This window comes from Anguilla anguilla, chromosome 12 (assembly GCF_013347855.1).
Source record: "Anguilla anguilla isolate fAngAng1 chromosome 12, fAngAng1.pri, whole genome shotgun sequence".
Taxonomy (NCBI): domain Eukaryota; kingdom Metazoa; phylum Chordata; class Actinopteri; order Anguilliformes; family Anguillidae; genus Anguilla; species Anguilla anguilla.
In genome coordinates this window covers 37,623,634-37,648,640 of record NC_049212.1, presented here as the reverse complement: position 1 = coordinate 37,648,640, position 25,007 = coordinate 37,623,634, and the positions used below count along the sequence as shown (strand labels likewise).

General features: G+C 51.1%; 1 pseudogene; it reads left to right on the top strand.

Moving 5' to 3' along the window:
* LOC118209170 overlaps window positions 1–24,102 on the top strand; it is a 35,603-nt pseudogene extending 11,501 nt beyond the window's left edge.
* The last annotated feature ends 905 nt before the right edge of the window (window positions 24,103–25,007 follow it).

Below are 25,007 nucleotides of genomic sequence, written 5' to 3'. Positions count from 1 at the left end.
GAGAGGGAGGGAGAGGGAGAGAGAGAGAGAAAATCCGGTCAGAAGATTTAAGGAAATATCAAAGGAGATGTTCCTCCTCCCGAGTCGTCGGGGGCGACGGGCCCTAAAACTCTTGAAGGGGAGCGGGACGCGCTGCTGAGGAGGCGCCGGAGCGCCCGGCGGCTGGATCAAAGCCCCACCGCTCCTCGGGTCGGGTTTTAGGAGCCCGACACGCGAGAGCTCACATGTCCCAATTAGAGCGTCTGGGCCGGGGAGAGGGAGCCGGGGAGAGGGAGCCGTGCAGCGGCCGTGAACTGGAGTGACACTCACATTCCAGGGAGAGAGGAGGGGGGAAAAGAGCAGCGCTCTCTCTCTCTCTCTCAGTCTCTCTCTCTCTCTCTCAGTCTCTCTCTCTCTCTCTCAGTCTCTCTCTCTCTCCCTCTCTCTCTATCTCTATCTCTCTCTGTCTCTCACACACTCTCTCTTTCACTCTCTCTCTTCAAGTGTATTCAAATGGAACTTTGTTGGCATGGCAAATGGTACTTTTGCCAAAGTTGTTGTAAACAATTTTGAAAAAGACATACATAAAAATAATAAATAACAATAAACAAGTATATATTGAAAGTTAATTTAAAGAATTCCACATACTCATGTATATACACATATATATCAAAACGCACACATACGGATATATATACTCAGACATGCACATACAAATACATACGCACATACAACACGTACTCTCTCTGTCTTTTTGTCTGTCTCTGTCTGTCTGTCGCTTTCTGTCTCTACCTCCCTCTCTGGCTCTCTCCCCCCCCCTCTCTATCTCTCTCTCCCTCTCTCCCCCCCTCCTCCCTCTCTTCCCCCCTCTCCCTCCCCCCCCCCCCCCCCCCCAGGTGTGTTGTGGGCCCCGTGTCAGCACTTGTCGCGTAGCTGCGCTCGCCGTCAGGGGCGGGCGGGGACGAGCTGTGGGAACGCTGTGGTTAGAGGGACTTAATCCCCCCCCCCCCTCTCTCTGCGCACAGCTGAGGATGTGCCTGAGCCAGGAGGGGTTATTGTTTGCGTCTCGGGGCCTTGCCTTCGGGGGCCCCCGGATCGCGTTTAATGCCCTCATTGTGCTGAGCTCCGGGTTTTTATACGCACTTCAGGTGCAGGTTCGGGTGAAGCTTATCTGTCAGGTGCCTTTTTTTTTGGGGGGCGGCGTCTTTCACCCCTGGCTGTCCCACGTGCGCGCACACGTGTAATCTCTTCTTTCTCCCCCCACACCTGTGGCACGTCTGTGACTGTTTGACTCCGAGCCTGCTGGACTTTGGATGTCATTGTGCATTTTTTTAAAATTTTCAGCGAATCGTGGTGGGGGGGGGAGAGGTGCTGCTCGATTCAGCATGGATTTGTATTTTTGAACCTTTTTTTAATTTATTATGTTGAAAACTCTGCGTTTGGGATTTGCACCTGCGAAGCAGGTCTGCTGCCACTTCCTGTTGGGGAGTAAAAGCGGGAAACCTTGCTGTTGCTTTAAATCCCCTCTCCCTGAAAGGGACTGTAATTAAAGTGCGGGTTTATCTCCCCTCCGCACGCCGTCGGCTCAAAAGCGCCTTGAAAGGGCCCAACTTCCTCTGAGCCCAGCTTCAATCGCCAGTCAGCGGTGCCACAGGACTGCAGCGCCCGCACGGCGACGCTAAGCCTCTTCCCCCCCCCCCCCCACACCCCCCCACCCCGACCACCCCCCCCACCCAGACAGCCCACCCCCACCCCCACCCCCACACACGTCTGAGCGACGCTAGGCTCACTGGGCTAACACGCTGATTTGAGCGCAGCACACACACACACACACACACACACACACACACACGCGCGCTGCCCACGCCTGTTTTTAAAAGTCGCCCTACATGCGTGTGGCTTTGAACCCGATACGGCGTTGATGACCGTGCGCGTGATGCGGACCGTGTGTGTGTGTGTTTTTGACCCGGGTGGTGTAGCCTAGCCGAGGCCCGTGGAGGAGTCTGTCGATGGGTGGGGGTGGAGCTCACTGGGATGGGGGTGTCCTGGCCTTCTGTCTGTAGCTGTCAATCACCTCTCTGTACAAAATGAGTATTGTACCTTAACGAAACTGTGTTTTGTAGTTGTTCCAGTGACCTTGATATGCACTTTTGTACGTCGCTTTGGACAAAAGCGTCTGCCAAATAAATAATAATAATTATTATTATTAATAATAAGTTAAAAATAATAATAAGTAATGTGATGTTATCTCTGCCCGTGTGGGTGCTCAGAGTGTCTATCTGTCTGTGTATGTCTGTCTGTCTGTGTGTCACATGACTGAAACGCCTCTCTCTCTTCTGTTCCAGTGTCCTATCAGAGAGGGGGGGAGGCTGTAAGCAGTGCTGGGAGGTGAGATATCCTGCGTGCCGTACCGTCTGTGCTGCCGTGTAATCTTGCTAACGATTGTGTGTCTGTTGTTCTGTCTGTACTGTGTGTGACCTCAGTGATTGTGTGGCATGTGCAATATTCATATTTCATTTTTCGAGCCGTGTCTATGCTCGATATCTGCACGGTTTGTAATTATTTCAGTGCGTTTGTGTGCGGTTTACTGAAGCATGCATTTTTCCACAGATTTTGCAGTTCTGAACTTAAATTGAAATTGTTCTGCGTACAGAAATTACATCAATTTATCCTTCGCTCAGCTCTGCCAACTTGATTAAATTGAGTACGTTAGATGAAATTCCAGCGTGATGCATATTCCATTATATGATATTGAACAGATTGTAATTGCTTACTGCAATAATGAAAATATGAAGAATTATTATTATTATTATTGTTAAAGTAGTGTAAGCATATATAGTTAATTAATTTTGGGATTTAATAATTAAAATAAAATATATATTCATTTCTCGGAAGGAGACGTTATGAAACAGAACAGTGCCTTTAACACTTTCTGTGTGCTTATGCGTCCGTGTGTGTGTGTGTGGGAGAGAGAGAGAGAGAGAGTCTATAAATAAACTAATATATCCCCTCAGGAAAAGGCTGAGGGTATTCAGTGCAGAGTGCATTGGAAACATTTAACACCCACTACATTCGCAAAAACAGCAACAACTGTAAAACCTGTATCATTGTCTGTAGTCAATTATTATGCCCATATAATTATGAAAGAGTGAAATATGGGCTTGCGGCCTTCTGTCCCACTCCAGCTTCAGTAATTGGGACAAAATCCTGTCACAGGATCACATGATATGATGTCTGCAAAGCCGAGCCTCGCCTTTTTCTTCTGCGTATTCATATTACAAAAAAAATAATCCAGAGATAAGAAGTAGTAGTAATAATCGCAAGTGATAATAACGCATTTTAGTGCTTTGCAAGGTGTCACGGTGCTTTAAAATGGAGGTTTAACCGCATATCAGTCATCCCCATAGTGTAGCATTCATCTCGATGATACATGGCAGCCATTTTGTGCCAGAAGGCTCTCCATGCAATAGCTGAGGTGGGGAGGAATTATTATTTAACCAAGTTCCAGTGCAGGTGGGTCTAATGCTCAAATACAAAATCCTGGTGAGCAACCAGTTATACCAGGACCATGATCTCCTGGGGCAAATGGCTTGGAGGCTCATTATAGCCACCCTGAAATCATTGAGCCTCATAATCGAAACAAAGCAAACCCAATTTAAAGAACAGATCTTGGTTTGGAAAAACAAATGAACTCAAATCTCCGGATAAACTTTTCATCTTGTGTGCGTTAATTTAGTGTGATGTATTGAATTAGCGTATTTTGATATGAAGTTCACACTCAGTGACCACAGTTTTACACAGAAAAAAAAAGCTGTTGCAAAAAATCTTCATTACTGTACAAAGAAAATAAAATTTAAGTAATTGTTAGCTGCAAGAGACTAACACAGATGTGCACTTCCTGTCAACCAGTTGAAAATCAGATGTATAAAAATCAGTGTTATGATTCATCATGTTTTTGTTGTGTCCATGCATGTCTGTGGGTGGAGTGTATGCGTGCGCCAACACATATAATTAAATGTTGTTTACACTTCTAATGTTGTTCTCTCTGTGTATATGTACTGTGTTACGCTATACCTACCAAAGCTGTAATATCAGTGAAACCCCCGTTTGAAAAGAATTTAATTGAAACTGAAAAGTTGAAGTCCCAGTCTGCTCTTAAGAGTTTTTCAGGCCGATGTGTACGCTCACACACCGCACAACCGCATCGGTGGAAGGAAGTGGGGGAAAAGATAGAGGGATGATGAAAGAGAGAAAAGAAAGGGAGCTGAGACTAGCCAGCAAGCGCTCGAGACGGAACGAGAGACAACAGAAGTGGGAGCGGCCGTGCACTTCCCTCACGCGGACACCAGGGGGAGCGCTTTGCCTACCTTTGGACCCCGCTGTGGCGCAGTCAAATGGGAGGGGGGGAAGGACACAATCCGAGACAAAAGACCAGCCCGTCTGTGAAAGCCTCCTTCCCACCCTGAGCGAGCTGACGCTCGCGGCGGTGTCGGTCCTACCTGTGGGTGAATAGCCAGAGTTTCAGGAGAGTGCAGTCCAGTGCTTGAGTCAAAAGAAATATGTCCGTGAAAAGCCGAAAGTCATGTTTCCCCCCTGCCGGTGCACGCAACACGAACACACACATACTGGCACACACCCACACACTGGCACAGGCGCACACACCCACACACTAAACACACAGGCACAGACACACACACAGAACACAAACACACAGGCGCACACACCCACACACAAACGCGCACACACCCACACACAAACACACACGCGCAGATGCGCACACCCACACACAAAACACGCAGGCCCACACACCTACACACAAACACACACGCGCACACACACACACACCCACACACAAACGCACACGCACATTCATCGGCGCACCCTTCAGCATCCTGGTCTTCGTGTCGTAAAACAGCGCACGCTCACCGAACAGGTTCGTGCCGAAACGCTTTGTGCTAAACTGGCTCTGGCGTTTGCGCCTGCGAAAGTGACGCGCTGAATTCGACTGCGACGCGGGAACGTCAGGGTCGCGCCTCACGTCCCCACCGCACCGTCCCGCCTCGGCACGAAGGCGGGGTGTGTGTCCTGCCCGCTGAGAACCCCAGGGCCGTGCCCAATCCCAGCGGCCGTCTGTGCGCTGGAAGGTTTATTGATCTCCTGAAGACAAATCGCACTTTGACTTCAGGTGCCTTTTTTTTGGGGTTATTCATTTGACTGCGGTTGTTTAATAGTGAGCTGGAAGGACGGTGTTTTGGTGCCAACAGCAGAAATAGACCCTGGGGTTGGACTTTGGTGGGGGGGGGGGTGGAGAAGGCTTTCTGTGAAATGTGTGGTGCTTTGTGGGAAATCTGAGAGGCAATGCTCAAGCAGTGCCTCTTCTCTGCTTCAGATACTCAGAATATTCCCTTTAGTGAGAGTGTGTGTGTGTGTGTGTGTGTGTGTGTGTGTGTGTGTGTGTGTGAGTGTGAGTGTGAGTGAGTGTGTGTGTGTGAGAGAGAGAGATATTTAGGGCTTCAGATTTCAGATCTGTCAGTTAGGATGTGAAGGAGCAGAAGTGCGGAGTCAGCTTCTTGTGAACGTCGGACATGAGAGAGAGAGAGAGAGAGAGGGGGGGAAGGAGGGAGAAGAGGTGCAAGGAGGGGACGGAGAGAGAAATGGAGCTTTGTTTTTTTTTTTTGTCAGTCTTGTTAAGCGTACATCGGCTCACAGCTTTTCTGTACTTGACTTTGAGCCTACGAGAGGTTTTTGAAATACGCGGCTCTATCGAAACAACATCAGTGTGTCATTGTCAGGGTAGTCATCCCTCGGTGCTACAAAAGTCATTTTAGAGTATTTATTGCCCCATTTGATCTGCTGTGGTTTTAGCAGAGTCCGCTCCTGAAGTGCACTTTTCTCAGCCTTCTCCCTGCTTTCGGACGCAGGGACGCACTACAGAGCCCAGTAAGCGAGACCCCCTCCGGCGGACGCCGACGAACATTTCCCAGCATTCATAGCGGTTTTTTTTTTTTTTTACTGGTCCGCGCGCGGTGTACTGGCCGCCGAACTTCACGCTGTAGCGCTCACCAAGGGCTCGGCCGGCCGCCATAATGTCGTTCGTCAGCCCCGGGGAGCGAGTCAAGCGCAAACAAATCTATTTATCCACGAGTCCCACAATGCACTGCACTGCACTGCCCGGAGACGAGGAGATTTGGGCAGCCGGGGGGGGGGTAGAGTGCACGTGGGGGTGGGGGGCGGGGGGGTTTACTGGAACATTCCGGAAGCCTGACACGCTCTCGCAAGCCCTCAACCTTCCTCAGGCAGAGCCGTCTGCACACATAACAGCAGCAGGAGGAGCCGTTGGCATCGTATGAAAGATATTTTCCTCCGGCGTGGACAAATACATATGTCTTAGGGTGAATTCATTACATTTAATGCACAATTAATTACATTTAATATACGTATTATTTTTGTAAGGCGTTTGATTACGTGATTCGTAATTATATAGTATTTACATAATCTTCAGCGAATGAGTTGAAATGCAATTCCGGATTTAGCGAAGGCAGAAGTATGTTTGCTGTAAGCGGTGTTTGTGTGTATTCGTCCACGGGGTACCCGACTCTGGAGCTGTATGAGATTTAAACTGCGCAGGCAGGGGTTCAGACTCCAGCATGGCGGAATCTCAGCTGCGCTCCCTTCTCCCTCTCTTACCCTTTCTGTTTTCTACCTGTCTGAATAAAGCAAAAATAAATATGGATATGCAGGGTGGGTTGTCCTTCACCTGTAATTGAGGGGGAAAAAACAAACCTTGAGAAACCTTTTTGACAAATGATAATCTTTTTTTGCAACAAATGTGTGAAATGTGTAGATTTATCTGTTTTCTCCACATAATTGAAGTAACTTGGAGGCAGTGGGTGCATATTTTATACGCATATGCACAATCCAGTAGGTCTCTCAAGGCTGAAAGTATATACAGTCAAGCACTACGTTTCTAATAAATTAGCCCCAGGTGCTTTGTAACAATAAATAAGCACCGTGTTTGTGCAGGGGTTAATCTCTAGGGACTGAACACTGGTTGGCATTGTGCTGAGCACACAGCTGTGTTTCGGCGCGTGTTCCGAAATCTCTGTGTCACCGCTTGACTGTATCTGCGCCACATTGCTCCGACAGGCCGGGACTGCTGAACATCGGGGAGGCGACCAATCAGCAGTGGCTGGCCGACACCTGGCCCAACGCCTGCTCCAATCACAACGACTGCAGCATCAACTGCTGCACCGCCAGCAACGGGAACAGCGACAGCAACCTGGCCACCTACAGCCGGCCCGGTGAGTGACCCCCCCCGCTCCACCTGGGGGGTGGGGGGTGGGGGGTGTGGGGGTGGCGGGAGATGGGGGGGGGTGCTTAACCCCACACTGCAGTGTGTTACCTGCTGCTGAACAGGATGGTATTAAGTTAGCCATTACCCAGCAGTAGTACAGTATGGTGGGATGCTGAATTCCTTCAGACATGGCAGTAAAATGGCAGTTAAATCAGTTGGGTTGAATCAAAAGCAAATGGACGCCATCGTGCTTCTAGTACCACGCTCAACGGCGAGGTTGAGTTTGGCAGGGGATACGGAGAGTGGGGGAAACGGGTTTGCTGGTAGCGATGATTCCCTCTTACGTACAGTAGACACACTCCATGTTCTCGTGGGGAAAAACAACATGTTTGGAGGATTCCTGTGACACTGAGCCCTACTGGGGGTGTCTGTATTAGCTTCAGCTCTCAAGGTTATCAGCAGTTCATTCTGGGTTCATTCTTCAGTCTGTTTATGCAGTGTCTAGATCCGATGCGTGTAATATTTCAGTTTCTGAAAATGTGTGCTGTGCATATTGTTTTGGCAATCAATGCTGGGGAAAGGTTTTTTTCTGTGTTTTTCCTAGCACACAAAAAAAATTATCTTTGTGAGGGCGATTTATACATACGCTCAGTAATGTAATGTCCATGGTGCCTTTAGCCTTTAGGATATGTTGAGTAATGGTGTCCTTGCTGAAAAAATTAGACCATCAAGTCAATATAACGGCTATTTAAGGTGGAAGAATCGCTTCACCTAGAACGTACTTCCTCCTTCATCATTAACACCTGGACAAAGACAGAGTGTCTGAATCCTAAGACAGGAATCCTAAAACAGGTGCAAGGTTGTCCTCGAGCTGTGTGGTTTGAGGACAGCGCAGTCCTCCTCTGGGGGAGGAAGCTGTGCCTGACATTCAGACGAGGGTGGGGGGGGGGGGGGGGCGGCTGGGGGGTGCTGGGGGGGGGGGGGTAGTTCTTTGATTTGTTGGAGGTTAGAGCAGGGCTGTTTTAGGCAGGACATAAAAAGAACGTGCTGGAAGGAGCTTATGGGTTTACTCCGCTGCTAATCGAATTGCCTTTCTGATTTCCATACCGTCGTTATGGCCCCTAATGTAATTCCCCCTAAGTGCTCGCTTATTTAAGAAATGTGGAAGAACCACAGAGGTCAGGACAGGACTGCAGTGTTGTGTGGCCATGGGAGAGAGGAACACCTGCAAGCACTGCATGGAGAGAGGTAGAGAGAGAGAGAGAGAGAGAGAGAGGGTGAAAGAAAGACAGAGAGAGAGATAAAAGGGTGATGGAACAGGACAAATGAAGGTAGGGAATGAAGGGGAAAGAGAGAGACAGACAGACATGGAGAGGGAGATAGAAACAGTGAGAGAGACAGCAAGAGAAAGAGAGCGATAGAGAGACAGAGATCGAGAGATAGAGACAGAGAGAAAGAGATAGAGAGAGTTGTCCTTTTTCTTCCAGGTGGTCTTTTAGTCCAGTCAGCAGCAGCAGCAGCATCATGTCAGAAACAAAAGGGACTGAGCTTGGCTCAGGATGCCAGGAGTCACAAACAAAAGAGCTGAGTGCCCAGTCTGCGAAAGACTCCCTCTCTGAGCCAGCAGCAGTGCAGAGGAGAGGGTGTGGAGGTCACCCACCACTGCAGGGGGGGGGCACCCCTGTGCGCACCCCTGACCCAGACTTGACCCCTGTCAGAAAGGAGCCAAAAGATTAAACAAACAGGGATACGGAGCGAGGGTAGGCCCTTCGGAAAGGTGATCCCTCTAAGTCTTGGGAACTCACCCCTTCCCATCAGCTTTTAAAAAAAACTGTAAACCTCCTCCTCCCAGAGAACCTGACCATTCCTGTTTATATCCCTTTGAAGAGTAGGTTTTTGGAATGTTTGTTTGTTTTTTTCCCAGAATTGTAAGTCAGTGTTCTAGAGCTCCGTTGCTTCCAGCTGCCAGTACTGATTAGTACATCAGCATTAGAATGCTCCGTCAAGAACATTCTAAGCACATATTTCTCATCTCACAGCTTAAGCTGCCCTGTGTTCTATCCTCCAGAATCCCGCAGTCTTCCTCCTTCCTATGACAGCGATGTCAAATCCCTGCTGTCTCTCCTCGTCTAAACCTCAGCTCCGTCTCGCCCCCCCCCCTCCATTTCAGAGCGTTTATTTAAACACGTCGTCTTATTTCCTGTTTTCCTAATCGCACGCTGTCTTAACCTTTACTTCACAGCCGATTTTTAAAAGGCCGATGACAGTTGCTTTAAGAAGGGATAAGGCGTTAAATGCCATCCCCGCTCCCGGCATGACAGGGGAAGACACTAACCTGCTTAAAAAGCTTGCCCTTCCACTCACCTTGTGTGTAAAACTTTTAATTTTGCGGAAATTAACCCTCGCCAGTTCGTCGAAGACAGGACAGAGAGGGGAGGGGTAGAGTCCCTGCTCTCGCACCTTGACGCGTTTTTTGCGTCTACCTTCGAAGTGTGTCAGATGTCCCCCCCGCTTCCTGGAAACCGGAGCCCGTCCCACGCCTGCACCTATGGCCGTCCTTGCTGTTTTATGGCCTGGCTCGCTTCTCAAAACCTTTTGAGGATTTAAATATTTTATGAGCTTGGAAAATTGGATCCGCCGGTGGAACGCGGGGAGGGGCCACTCGTTCCCGCTCGGTCCCCCCGCTCTCCGACACCGCTGCGTTTCAGCGTCTGACCGGGCGAGCGATGTCAAACCAGCCCCCCCCCCCCCACCACCCCCCACCCCACCCCGCCCAGCTCGGAAAAAGTCAGTTAGAGGGTTGATCGTGCAGGTGAACACTATTGAGAGAGAGAGAGAGAGAGAGAGAGAGTGAGAGTGAGAGTGAGAGTGAGAGTGAGAGTGAGAGTGAGAGAGAGAGAGAGAGAGAGAGAGAAAGGATGAAGAGAGAGAGAGAGAGAGAGAGAGAGGATGAAGAGAGCAGGCGCAATGGCGCTGCAGTCACTCACCATCTTTAAATAATAACGTCAGGTTTAACACCGGCCCAAAACGAATTCCATTTTATCCGGCTGAGGGGGAAAAGGAGCCATCTGTCTTCTGTGCAGTGAATGTAATTGGACGGCTTCAGTTTTTTATGTGCAGGCACACACTGTATGAAGGGATATTTTAAAAAATTAAGGCCCTTGTGAGAGCAGAAAGAAAGCCTCTCCCCTGTGGTCCGACCCCATTTCACACGCCTCATCCAAAGAACGGTGAACGCTTCTTTTCACTAAACGCCCCCCCCTATCCTTTCCTCTCCTCCTCAACGCCTGTCCATTCAGCCGACTGCATCGCCAACTACAACAACCAGCTGGAGAACAAGCAGACCAACCTGATGGTGCCGGAGTCGGGCGTGTACGGCGACGTGGACCTCTCCAACAAGATCAACGAGATGAAGACCTTCAACAGCCCCAACCTGAAGGACGGGCGTTTCGTCAGCCCCGGGGGGCAGCCCACCCCCTACGCCACCACCCAGCTCATCCAGTCCAGCATCATGAGCAACAACATCAACAGCGGGGTGGCCGGGGGGGGAGGGGGCAGCGGGTGCGGGGGAGGCAGTGGAGGGGGCGTTAGCAGCGTTGGCGGCGGCGGCGGCGTCGGCGGCGTCGGGGACCTCAACGAGAAGCACTGCTGGAAGCCGGCCCCAGCCCCGCAGCAGAAGCAACAGGAAGTGACATCACAGCTGCAGTACAACATCATGGAGCAGAACAAGTTGAACAAGGGTGAGTTGGCGGGTCAGGTGAACGACGGGTTTTTTACCGGTCTAGGTCTGTCATCACCCCTCACCTCCCTCTCTCTGCAACAGGTCTTTCTTGACCTTTGAGAAATACGCCCATTAAAACCGCACAGAGGCTGTTGGACTCGTCCTCTCTTCCCCCCTGAATTGCCAACATGTTCCTGCTTTCATTTACCGCCCTTCCCTTCTCTTTGGCATCTTTCTAGCGCATTTTCCCCTTAAATTGTCTGTCTGTCCTTGCTTGAGTTTACTTTGCCTGGCTAAGAAATGCATGGATAAAAAAATTTAATTCTGCATTGCTTGTTGATGCAAAACAGTCTAATTGAGTGAATGAGCTCCACTGCTCAGGTTGGAAATATGTGGAGATACACTACATGGCCGAAAGTATGTGGACACCTGACATCCAATGTCTCGTCCAAAATTATGGGCACTGATATGGAGTTTGTCCACCCTTTACTGCTATAAAAACCTCCTCTCTTCTGGGAAGGATTTGTGCTGGATGTTGGAGCATTGCTACAGGGATTTGCTTCCATTCGGCCAGAAGAGCATTAGTGAGGTTGGGCACTGATTGGGCAATTAAGCTCACAGTTGGCTTTTCCAATTGATCCCAGAGGTGTTGGATGGGGTTGAGGTCAGGGCTCTGTGCAGGCCAGTCAAGTTCTCCCACATCGTTCTTCACGAAACCATTTCTATGTGGACCTCGCCTTGTTTCCCCCGGGGTATTGTCATGCTGAAACAGGAAAGCAGAGAATTGTCTAGAATGTGATTGTACGCGGTAGCATTAGGATTTGCCTTCACTGGAACTAAGGGGCCAAGCCCAATCCATGAAAAACAGTCCCAGACCAAAGCGTTTTCCAGATACTTTTGGTCATATAGTGTATTTTGTGAATCACATAGAAACATAATAATTTCAGCCTTAAAACGTTGTAGGTTCACCATTCAACAGAAGGTAAAAAAGCTAGTGCTTTACCATCATATGAATCTCATCCAGCCTGTGTGTGGTGTTGTGTACCATTTGTATACACAGCACATTTGCTGAAGCATAACAGAGATCTACATGCTGTATCACATTTGGCTCTTAGTTAGTTTGTCAGGTTGAAATGCAGGTGTGGCCATTGCTGTTATTGGAGTGGGCCCTGTAATGTCATTGCCTAGCATGGTACTTCTGTGTAGTCTGAACCAGATCACCTGTCTCAGTCTAGCCCAAGGGGTCTTGCTGTTAACTTTCATTCTTCTCCTCCCTTGACCTTATCTTTCATCTGTGTAGTGTGTATTTTTACGTGTGTTTTAGATGTTTTGTGGGAACCGAACAGGGTTTTCGGGGAGGCCCAGTGGTCTTGTACTCGCTCGTATTTGACTCCTCTTGTCCTCTTGCTGTTGACCGAAATCCCCACAGAGCACTACAGAGGTGGAGACTGCCCCCTGCCTGCCACAATCCCCTACAGCCAGGCCCACGAGCTCAGCACCGGGGGGTCCTACAACAGCTCCGACCGAGGCAGCAGCAGCACGTCTGGTGAGCATTGCACTAGAGGCATTCAGCAGACGCTCTTATCCAGAGCAACTTACTCAACTTTTTTTTTTTTTTTTTTTTTTTTTAAATAGCATCCATTTATACAGCTGGATATATATACCGAAGCAATTCAGGTTTAAGTACCTTGGCTCAAGGGTACAACGGCAGTGTCCTATCCAGGAATCGAACCTGCGACCTTTCGGTTTCAAGCCCGGTTCCTTACCCACTGTGCTACACTGCCGCCCGTGAGCGTGGTCTTTATTAGCAAAAAAAAAAACGTCTTTATTAGCAAAAAAAAAAAAACTCAGCTGGCCTTATATGGTCTCCCCATTAGAGCTGCTTGGCTGTGAAAGGGCGTCTGCGTTGTGCATTGCTGTTTTATTTCCCCTCATTATAACTTTTGAAAGCCACGTAATCACATTCAGCCCCAGCGGACTCTTTCAAAATCACATCCATCTCCGACGGGCAATAAATCATATTCACGTGAAGGGAACAAACAAACAATGCTTTAAATGCTTGTTCGACTAATTTCCAAATAATTTTATTTTGAAGTGTGTGTGGGGGGGGGGGGGGGGGGAACATGGCAGGCTGTCTCCAGATAAGGAAAAATGCTGATGTCTGAGAAAAATAATAGGAAGGAAGAAAAGAAAGGCACTTTATTGATGCGTCTCTGATTGTCGTGTAACAGATCTGAGTGGTGTTTATTCGGATTTGTGTGTGTGTATGTGTGTGCGTGCGGTGTGCGTGTGTGTGTGGGCGTGCGGTGTGCGTGCGGTGTGCGTGCGCGTGTGTGTGTGTCTGTGCATGTGCATCTGTGTGTGCGTGTTCGTGTGCGTGCATGAGAGTCCTGGAACATGAAGCTCTTTTATAATTGTTTTTTTTGAGCTGCCGGTCCCAGGACAGATCGTTTGTGGTGCTCTTCTCCTCTCACGGTTTATTGCCAGGCCATTAATTACCGTCCCCCCTTCGTCTCGACGAGCGCGGCGATAGTTTCACCCGAGTGTGAGAGAGTTTTGTTTCTGGACAAGGACAAATGACACGCATCCCAGACAGCATGCAAGGCTGCCACCGTAATGCATCTTATCTATTTTTATATTGTGTTTGAAGTTCAAGTAATTAAGCAAGAGCCTCCAGTGCAGCAGGAGACCACAGCTCATTGGCTCTCCATCCTAATTCATTGGTGTTAATTGGCCTCTGATGGTTCCCCCCCCCCCTTTATTCTACTGCTTTCTGCAAGGCACGTTATTACTTTTGAAAAATGGCTGTGTTTTTTGATGGAATCTCGGACATTAATTACAAATTGAGAGATAATGCGAGTGTACATTTTGGCTGCGTGAGTAACAGTGTGGCTTCCATTAAACGGTGGTCCTCTGATGCATGAGATCATCATTTTTTATACCGGTGCCAGCCTCCCTTTCTATCATATATTGTTTATCCACCAGTGGTTTCTTTATTTATCCCATAATTTTGGATTCGGTGATGATTCAGTGATTATTACGAGAGTGTGTTTTTGTGTGTGTGTGTGTGTGTGTGTGTGTTTTTGTTCTGTGCTGCTGTGTGCATTTCTGATGCTGTTGTTCGTCACTGGGGGGTACACAGGGAGCCAGGGACCGAAGAAGGGAGGCCGAACCCCCAAACTGGCCAAGCAGAGCACAATGAACTGGGCCAACCTGCTGCCCCCTCCCCCCGCCAACCCCCCTCCCTGCAGAACCACAGAGGAGTACTCCTTAGCTATGGATGAGAGGTGAGATATGCACACACGCACACACACATACACACACTTACACATGCGCACGCATGCACGCACACACACACACGCACACAATTACGCACACACACACACACAAACACACACACTTGTATGCCTGCACAGACATGCCAGTACATTCATGCACGTGAACTCGCACGCACACGACAAATCACCGGACTCCTATCGTACTATGTCTCTTCAGTGTCACCTAGTAACAAAATATGTTCCCGATGTGTTCTACTTCCTAATGCATTGCATTTAGCACCATTCCAGGTCATACCATAAGCAGGATAGCAGAAACAGCAGGCTGTTTCCCCTCACTGCATGTAGTAAAACCTGGACTGGCTCAAACAGCTCTGTGTTAAGGGTATTACAGACAGTGGGCACGCCGTACGGTGGTAAATTTTAGACTCGTTCTCCACTGCTCCCTCAGCTACGATGCGGACATGCAGTGCCCCATGCCGCCCTCACGGATGTACCTGCAGCCGGGCGAGCTGGAGGAAGAGGAGGAAGAGGAGGAGATGGAGAGGGGCCCCACCCCGCCCGTCCGCGGGGCGGCCTCCTCCCCGGCCGCCGTGTCCTACAGCCACCAGTCCACGGCCACGCTCACGCCCTCGCCCCAGGAGGAGATGCAGCCCATGCTCCAGGACAGCCCTGACAACCTGGGCCCCGCCCCTCACGACCGCAGGTGACCAGCCCCGCCCATCGTAGCCACAGGGATTTCTGTGGAGAAGATATCAATTTATTATTATTATTATTATTATTATTATTATTATTATTATTATTATTATTATTATTGTATTGCCTATGTATCTGCACTCAGCTTCCCTGTGTGAATCTGTCTGCCCCCTTCATTTTCAGACGTCACACCGTAAGCCCCCCGCCCCCCCCGCGGCCCCTGTCCCCGACCCACACGTACGGCTACATCTCCAGCCCCCTGGCGCTGGACACCGACGGGATGGAGGAAGAGGAGGAGGATGAGGAGGAGGAGGAAGGGGACGAGACGGACGCGGAGGTGGCCCAGGCGCACCGCCACCGCCACCACCCTCACCACCCTCACCACCCGCACCACACCCACCCGCACCCGCACCCGCACCCCCACCACCAGCAGCAGCAGCAGCTGCACCCCCGGCGCCTCCTCCTGCGGGGGCTGGAGCAGACCCCGGCCTCCAGCATGGGCGACCTGGAGAGCTCCGTCACGGGCTCCATGATCAACGGCTGGGGCTCCGCCTCCGAGGAGGACAACGCCTCCTCCGGCCGCTCCAGCGCGGTCAGCTCCTCCGACGGCTCCTTCTTCACCGACGCCGACTTCGCCCAGGCCGTGGCCGCCGCCGCCGAGTACGCCGGCCTCAAGGTCGCCAAGCACCCCGGCCACCCGCCCGAGTTGCCGGGGGCAACGGGAGGTGAGGGAGGGGGGGGAGCGGGGTGAGGAAACTGAGGGGTGGGGGGTGGCGGGAGGTGAGGGGGGGGGAGCGGGGTGAGGAAACTGAGGGGTGGGGGGTGGGCGGGGGGTGCCAGGAGGTGAGGGTTCCAGGAGGTGAGGGCAATGACCAAAAACTGAGGGGGTGGGTTAGGGTTCAGAATCCGTACCTTTCATTTTGTATAGTGCATGAGACAGCCATTTTGTGGGCGGCGGCAGGGTTGGAGAAACTGAGGTGGGTGGGGGACGGGGACGGGGGCGTCAGCGTTCAAAATCCGTACCTTTCGTTTTTCAATGCATAGGGCATGACACAGCCATTTTGTTAAAATCAGTAAAAAAAATCCCTCCCTTTTCAAAATGGCAGACATTGCTGCTTTGCTAAGCCTCGTCTGTCTCGGTCTCTCTCTCTCTCCCTTCAGCCCGGAAGTACCACATGGCCCCTGCGGGCCACCGTCCCTCCAGCCCCGTGTCCACCGACAGCAACATGAGCGCCGCCGTCATGCAGAAACGCCCCCCCAAAAAACAGAAGCAGCACCCCGCCCAGCCGGGCCCCCCCCGCTCACCAGCGCCGCGAAGCCTACCCGGAAGGTGGGTGTCCTGCGCCTCCACCCTCAGCATCCGCCTGTCGGTCCCCTCATTCTCTCTCTCGTTTCCCCTCCTTTGTGTATCACTCTTTCAGTAGTCTGGTAGACCAGGGCTGCCCCATTTTGTGACTGGAGATCTACTATCCTGTTGTTTTTCACTCCAACCCTAACAAAGCACGCCCCACTCAACAGCTAGAGATCTACTGTCCTGTAAGTTTTCACTCCAACCCTAACAAAGCACACCTCGTTCAACAGCTAGAGATCTACTGTCCTGCAGGATTTCACTCCAACCCTAACAAAGCACACCTCACTCTACAGCTAGAGATCTACCGTCCTGCAGGTTTTCACTCCAACCCTAACAAAGCCACACCTCGTTCAACAGCTAGAGATCTACTGTCCTCTAGGTTTTCACTCCAAGCATAACAAAGCACACCTCATTCAACAGCTAGAGATCTACTGTCCTCTAGGTTTTCACTCCAAGCATAACAAAGCACACCTCATTCAACAGCTAGAGATCTACTGTCCTCTAGGTTTTCACTCCAACCCTAACAAAGCACACCTCATTCAACAACTAGAGATCTACCGTCCTGTAGGTTTTCACTTCAACCCTAACAAAGCACACCTCGTTGAACGGCTGGAGATTTTGTGTGGCAGCTAATTAGTAGAAGCAGGTGTGCCAAATTAGGGTTGAAATGTAAACCTACAGGATGGTAGATCTCCAGGAACAGGATTGGACAGCCCTGTGGGTCGTCCACACTGGTCAGCTTGCAATGAGAATTTCATTAAAGTGGAATTATATATGGTTATGATACATTTTTTTCTGGCTGGCCTATGCCTGCCAGCGGAGGTCAGCCCAGTCAGAGGAACTGGGGGGGACGGGTGGGAGGGGGGAAATTGCTTTATTGTATTTTATTTTGTAATGTTTTCATTTTATAAGCATCATGGGAAAAATTGGGAGTCTGGGAGCTTGAGTTAATTATGCATTATGCGGCCGCATCGAGGCCGATTTCCTGATTTTCGGTGTGTATGATTATGGCCCTCCGGTGCGTTTTATGGAAAACGGTGTGAAATTGTGTGTGCAGCGGAGTGGAAGGGAGCTGGAGCACACGTGTGTATTAATAGTTTGCGTCTGATGGAAACTGTTGAGTGTGTATCGCGTGTCAGCTTGAGTCCCCATAACCTTGAGCAGGGGAGGAGGATTGTGGGGGGGGGGACTGAGCGTCCGTGGATCAGACAGCCTGTAAGCTGCAAGGTGGAGATCTCCGTGTGTCTGGTACACCCCCTCTCCCCCCCTCCCCCCATCCCCCAGTGCTCCACCTCCTTCCTCATAGCGCTAAAAATCCATAGCGTGGAAAATGGCGGATGAGCTTCCGCACGCCAAGCTGAGCGGGGGGGGGGGGGGAAGAGAAGGCATCGTAAGTCAGCGCTTTAATCATCCCCCCTACCCTAACCCCTCCCCCCCCACAGTATCGCTTCCAATCCGCCCTGGTGCTGAGCAGGCAGAGGCCAGGCGGTGTCGGGGGAGGTGGGGATGGGGGACGGGGGAGGGGGGGGACGGGGGGGCGTCTCAGGGGAGCTCCATCGCTGACTCCGGGACGTCCTCCCGCCTCGGCCCCCTAATGAAATTACCCCAGGTGCTCCGGCGGTTATTGAAGTGCCAGCTTCCACTCCAAGCCCCCGCCAGGAACGCGGACGGAGTAGCGGGCGGAGTAGCGGGCGAGGCGGAGCGTGTAAGCGCTGAGTAACCTTGCAGGGGGACTCCCTCTGCTGCGGCGGCAGCGCCTCCGCCGGTTAGCGCTGCTCCTCGCTCTAACCTTTGTCTCTGCCTGCTGGGTCAGAACTGGCAACCCCCCCCCCGACTGCGGTAAATAAGGAATACCAATGCCAAAAAAGAAAAAAAAACCCCTCTATTCATAACCCGGAGTATTAATTGAATTACATGACTCTCGTCCAATTCGCTGAAAGCCGTGTGTGTCCTTCAGCGGGTGTGTGGCCTTCAGCGGGTGTGTGGGCTAGCGTGGACGTGTTTGCGTGTTTGCGGGCTGATAAGCTTGTGTGTTTTGTGCTCGTTTTTGGGAGCATGTGAATACGTGCGTGTGTACTTGCGCTTGTGCCTGCACTGCTGTGTGTGTACGTGGGTGTGTGTGTGTGTGTGTGCGTGTGTGTGCGTGTGCGTGCGTGCGTGCGTGCATGCGTGTGTGTGCGTGTGTGTGTGTGTCTGTGTTTGTGTGTGTGTGTGTATACCTGCGTGTGTGTGTGTATACCTGCATGTGTGTGTGTGTGCGTACGTGTTTGGCCTGGGCCTCGCCTAGGTGTCACTTGTCCTTGTGTGTCTGGAGCTGGAAGGGAGATTTAATACCCAGCATGCACAGAGCTCAGCCGGCAATATCAGCGCATCAAATCCCCCCCCCCCCCCCGCCCCTCCCTCACTCATCCCTCCATACCTCCCTCTGTTTCTTTCCCTCCCTCACCCCCCCGCTGATCTGTGAGGAGACAGGGAGGGTGCAGGACTTAATTTCTGTCTGTTTGTCAGTCTGTCCTGACCCGTATTGGATTTCATTAAAATTGGTCTCATTTATATTGAAGTTATTTCTGTAGTCCTGCACTGCTGCCAGGGTGGAACAGGGGGGTTAGAGGCGAGGTGGGGTGGGGGGGGTGTGTGTAAATCTTCTGCTCTTTCCACCCTGGGCAAAAGTACCTCCCACAGAGTAATTTCACAGCCTTTTAGTTATTTATTTTTTTCTGTATTTCTATCATTATAATGCCCCCCCCCCACCACCACAACAGTCTGCACCCCCCCATGGCCAAAGACCATTTTAGGCCTCGCTGAGACCAGCTGGCCAGCCGTGACAGCCATAAATACCCCCAAATACCCATAAATACCCCCATATATCCATAAATAACCCCAAGTACCCATAAATATTCATAAATACCCCTCATAAATACCCCCAAATACCCATACATTCCGATAAATACCCCTGAATACCCCCAAAGACACATAAATACCCCCAAATACCCATAAATACCCATAAATACACCCAAATACCCATAAAAACCACATTCTTTAAGCATACTGTGAAGAGACAGACAAGACAGCTCACCTCGCTGCACCCCTCTCTCCTTCATGCTCTCTCTCTCTCTCTCTCTCACCTTTTCTTTCTCCCTCCCTCCTTCTCTCCATCCCTCCCTCCCTCCCTTTGCTGTTCTCTGACCTGCTAATTTCACTCTTGTTTGCTCAGTGGAAGGGGGGGGCAGAGTCGCTCAGTCAATTCCCTCCCTGTGAATCTCATCAGTCCCCCAAACCTCCCCACCCCCGCTCCACTGCGCCCCCCCCGTCCCCCCCGTCCCGCGCGGTCCAGTAGCGGGCCGATCCGTTCGCCGCGGCCTGGAGCTCGTCCGCGAATTTCGGGCCGTGAATCCCGCCGCCCCTCGGGCCGGCGGCGGCAGGCCTCGGGCCGTGCGCTGTATCTCTGAGACACCGCCATTGATCCGCCCCCGACACCCAGAGAGAGAGAGGGGCGGCCGGGGAGACGTATAAAAAATGGAGGGGGGGGGGCCGACGTCTCTCTCTACCCCCCCCCCACGATATCGACCGGCCGATTGCGGATTCAAGAAGCGTTCTGCGAGAAGAAGCCCCCGGAATCTTGTCTTACGCCTCCTCCCCCGTTTCTGCCGAGGGGCCGAACGCCGCGATGGAGACGTGGGGGGACGCCGGCGCGCTCATGAATATCGGTGATGTCAGCGCAGGCGGCCGGGCCGTCGGAAACCGGAATGTTCTGTCAGAATCGCCTGTGCAGAGCGGCGTGGGCTCGCTGTGCGTTCGGCGGCTGGAACAGAGAGAGGCGTGTTTAATAAGCACATGATCGCACGCGGCCCGGGACCACAGCCCGCTGCAGCCAGCATAGCCATGCCTGCACTCGGGCGCTGAGCAGAGCACATCTGTGGGCACACTATTTATTTATTTCTTTCTTTATTTTTGTCTTCTCATTGTTTGTTTTTGTGGATTTTTATTTAATTTAATTAGATTTTATTTATTTTTTTACCTGGGGGGGGGGGGTTGCCCAAGCCCCTGAGCGCGTGTGAGAGTGCTGGAGCTGGGTGCCGTAGCTCAGCCTCTGGAAAGCAGTTAGTATGAATAATGGGCCAAGGGCGGGCCGCACTGATTAATCGACGGAGCTCGTGGGGCGGGGGAGAGGACCCGGGTGCCAGGAACCACAGTCCTCTGCCACTGCCACACCGCCGCCAGCCTCGGTCACGTGACCACCAGCCTCAGTCATGTGACCACCAGTCTCGGTCATGTGACCGCCAGCCTCGGTTACGTGACCACCAGCCTCGGTCACGTGACCGCCAGCCTCGGTCATGTGACCGCCAGCTTTGGTCATGTGACTGCCAGCCTCGGTCATATGACTGTCAGCCTCGGTCACGTGACCGCCAGCCTCGGTCACGTGACCGCCAGCCTCGGTCATGTGACCGCCAGCCTCGGTCACGTGACCGCCAGCCTCGGTCATGTGACCACCAGCCTCGGTCACGTGACCGCCAGGCCTCGGCCCAAAAGTTTGCTCGTTGACGAGGGGTTTTTCGCGGCTTTGTTCCTGTGTGACGTCGCCGTGCGGGTGCCAGACAGGCGGATCGGGCCGGTGATGAATGGACTGCGAGCACGGTCGCCGCGCTCGGCCGCCACGCTGGGGTCAACAACGGTTATCACGCCGCACCGCCGCTCGCGCGTGTGTGGGAGGTTCCAACTGTTTCCTTCCTGTCTTTCCCAGACCTTCCCCCACCACCCATCCCACCGCCGGCAGTGCTGCAGTCCCCCTCCCACCCCGCCAAACTGGCGCAGGAGGGGGGGCGGGGCGTGATCTCCCCGAAGATGGGCTGCGGCGGAGAGGGCCGGGGGGACCGGCGGGCCGGGACGGGGGGGTGCCGGCCCCGCGAGGGATCGGACCCGCGCACCAGCTCCTCGGAGCGGCGGGAGGCCCAGGACCGCCACAAGACCCCCCGCGGCGGCAAGGGCAGCAAGCAGGAGGGCAGCGGCAAGACCCGCCAACACCCAGGTACCCCCCCTACCCCCCGCATATACCCCACAGTCACCCACCCCGCTGCCTGGATGAGTCACTGCGTCAATTACATTTGGACTGCAGATGGAGAGAAAATACAGGACACGTGAGTGAACAAGTGAGAATGAATGAAGGAGTGAGAGCTTACATACCTTTCTCCTTCTCTCTCTTCCCCTCTCTCTCTCTCTGTCTCTCTCTTTCCCTCCCCCTCTCTCTCTCTGCCCCCCCTCTTTCTATCTCTCCCTCCGTCCCTCTCTCTCTTCCTCTCTCTTTCTCCCTCCCTCTCCGTCTCTCTCTCTCTTCCCCTCCCCCTCTCTCCATCTCCCCCCACCCCACCCCTCTCTCTCTCCCCCTCCCTCCCCCTCTCTCCATCTCCCCTCCCTCCCTCCCCCACCCCACCCCTCTCTCTCTCCCCCTCCCTCCCCCTCTCTCTCTCTCCCCCCTCCCCCTCCCTCCCTCCCCAGGTTCGGAGGACATCCTGCCCTACAGTCGCCCCTCGTTCCCCGGGGTGCAGCAGGGCCCCCGGGAGCGGGACCCCAGCTCCTCCAGCTCCATGTCCTCCAGGGGCTCGGGCGGGCGGCGGCGGGGCGAGGGGGGCCCGCCGGGGGGGCGCCGAAACCCCTCTGACGTCGGCCTCAGCACCCTGGCCTTCCAGCCTGGAGAGGAGGACCTGGAGGTACGCCCCCCCCTCCCAGAATTTAACCGTCAGTTTAGACCCCCCATACCACAGCGTTTCCCAACCGGTGTGCCGCGGCACTCTGGTGTGCCGTCAGGCGAGGTCAGGCGTGCCGTGTAAAAAAATCCTTTAAAAAAAATTGTAATGTTCAAATGAATTTAAAAAAAATCTTAAATGAACAAATCCCATTCACAAAAGCCAAAATAAATGTCATTAAAATGCATATTGCTTAATTAAAACCCCAAAAGAACACTTAGGCCTACATGCGTGCGTGTGTGTGTGGAGGGGGGCTGCAGGGTGTTTATTTTTTATGCTTTTGAGAGTGGTGTGCCACGAGAGTGTAAATTTGGAAAGTGTGCCGCGGAAGGAAAAAGGTTGGGAAACGCTGCCCTAACCCATCACATGCCTCTGTCCTGTTACTCTGACAGTCAGCCCATGATCATGACCATCGCTGGTTTTTTCTAGTCTTTTCTACCAGTTACATGAAACCCAGAATTATTATTTAATTAATACTTCTGCGTGCAAGTATCTGGAATTTCTCAAGAAAATTGCTAAATGTATGTCTCTCTCTCTCTCTCTCTCTCTCTCCACCTCTCTATCTCTACACCTTGCTCTCTCTCTCTTCACCTCTCTCCATCCTGCTCTCTCTGTCTCTCGCACAGCTTGTAGAGAGCTGAGGACCAGGCTAGGTGAAAAGGAGTGTTATCAAGGCCTTGCCAGGAGAGGAACATCAGAGCTCTCCAGATTTTTAAGCATCACAGTATCAGACCGTCATATTTTGCTGACAATTATGTAAATTGTGTTTCTTTACATCGGGGGGGGGGCGAAGAAAACTGACCAATAATTGTTTTTTAGTTTTTTTATTTATCGTTTTCTATGTCCATTTAATGAAACGAAAGGAAGATGAAAAAAAGACAGGTACATTCAATGCAAATTCAGTAGTGCTATTTAATCTTTCATTTAAACGCAATGTGGAAGTTACTCAAGCTATTGTTTTGGCTCAGCTTGCCCTAGCAAAAACTCACAAAAGCCCTTACAGTCAGGTGTTACTGTAATAAAATTAGCTACAAGCAGATGGGGTGGACTGTCTTGTAAATATATATATATAATTTTTTTTTTCTTTAATAACCCGCTGTGGTACATAAAATTTGTCTTCCTTGTCTGTTTTTAATGATTATTATTTTATGAAACCAGTAATTTTAATTATTTTGTTGTCTCCATCCATGTTGTAAATTGTTAAATCATTTGACTGCCCCAAGAAAGTGCCACTTTGGGATTTTTTTTATTTGCAATTTTTTTTTTTTTTTTTTTTTTTTTTTTTGTAATGCACTGTTATATTTTTGTTGTCTTTGTCAATGTTTGTTGTTATTTGTTTTTTACATTGGTTTGAAAGCACAATCACTAAACTTTATTTTAAACCATTTTTATCTATTAACCTTTTTGTCTTACGGGAGAAATACAGGTACGACAAAAGAGTCTCGTTAATCATAATGATGTAGGTGAAGGTGATAAGCTGTTTACGGTCGGAAAGTGTTTTTTTGTTTTTGACAGGTGTGAAACTGTGGCGGCTCCTGTGCGCAACAGTCAGATTAATCTGCTCCCGATTTTCTCCAGGGACCGATGGTTGTTCCGGTTCAAGCTATAGGCATAACGGAAGTTCAGAACTGTAGCGTATCTCAGTTAGAAATTGATCTGTGAAAGTGTGGTGCGGGGCATGTGTTGGAGTGGTTTTGTGCTGGTGCACTCAGAAGGACAATGGCGAGCGGGACGTGGATGCCACCTCAAGAAGCCGCACCCTGGCCTGACCTGGAGCCGGACGTGTCTCCCCCCCCGCCCCCCCCTTCGCCCCTGCTGTAGGGCATCTCGTTTTGGGACCGTGTGGTGGAAGCAGGGGGACAGGAGGGGACGTGAAAGCACCCGGAGCTGCTGCATATTCGTTGGACTTTCTGCAAAACCTTTTTTTTTTTTTTTTTTTTTTTTTCCCCTGTTCCTTTCCCCACGAAAACAAAAACAAAATGCAAAAAATAAGCAAAAGCATAGAAAAAAAGGAGAATCCAACCTCGCGACGCCCGTCCTTCCCCCCCCCCCCCCCCCCCCGGGGTCCTCGCGGCTTCCTGGCGGCCCGTATCAGGAAGAGCCACACTTCACGCTCTAAGACAAAAAAAAAAAAAAAAGGAGGAACAAAAAAACTAGAGGTGCTGGGCTCGATCCGGGTTCCGGCGCCAGGACGGGTGTGTGTGTGTGTGTGTGATTGGCCAGCCCGATTCGAGCGTCATCAGCGCGCGCCGACCTTTGTGCCGTTTATTTTTTTTTTTGTTGTTGTTCTGCAGTTGAGTTGCGGCTGAGGGAGCCGGCCGCGCTGGCTAAGGGAAATTAGCGTCGTTGTTCTTCATTTTGATTTTCTCCATGTTAAAAAGGCTACTTCTTTATTGTTAGCCCAACGCATTTACATACTGAGGATCACGTAATCCGAAAAAAAAAAAAAAACTTCATTTTTTTCACATTATTTATTAAAAATGTCCTTAAATACCAGTTACGGTCTTTTGTGTTTCTTTGTGTGATGGTGTGATAGTAGTGATAAAGGATTGTAATTTATAAGGCCTTGTTTCAATTTACTTTATTTTTACAGTGAGGTGTGAGGGAGGTGGGGGTCTCACCTCAGCCAGCGTCAGTGTGTAGCACCCACCTCAGGATGGAAGGCGGCCATTTTGTGCCAGAGACCTCAACACTCTTTCAGCTGAGGTAAAGCGTTAGAAGGTGAAGGGTTGGAAGTTGAAGGGTTAATAAAGGTATCTATGTAGTTGAATGCTTTGCATTGGAGAGTATGCAGCTATACAATTGGGGCCTAAAACAATGGACTGTTCACATTTACTGTTTGCATCAAGGGGCTTCCAAGCTTAACACTTAAGAAATAAGCACTTGCTTAATTTTGCCTTTTTTTTATTCACGCACCACTCTTTGTGTGCTTGCTCATATGGGTTCTCTG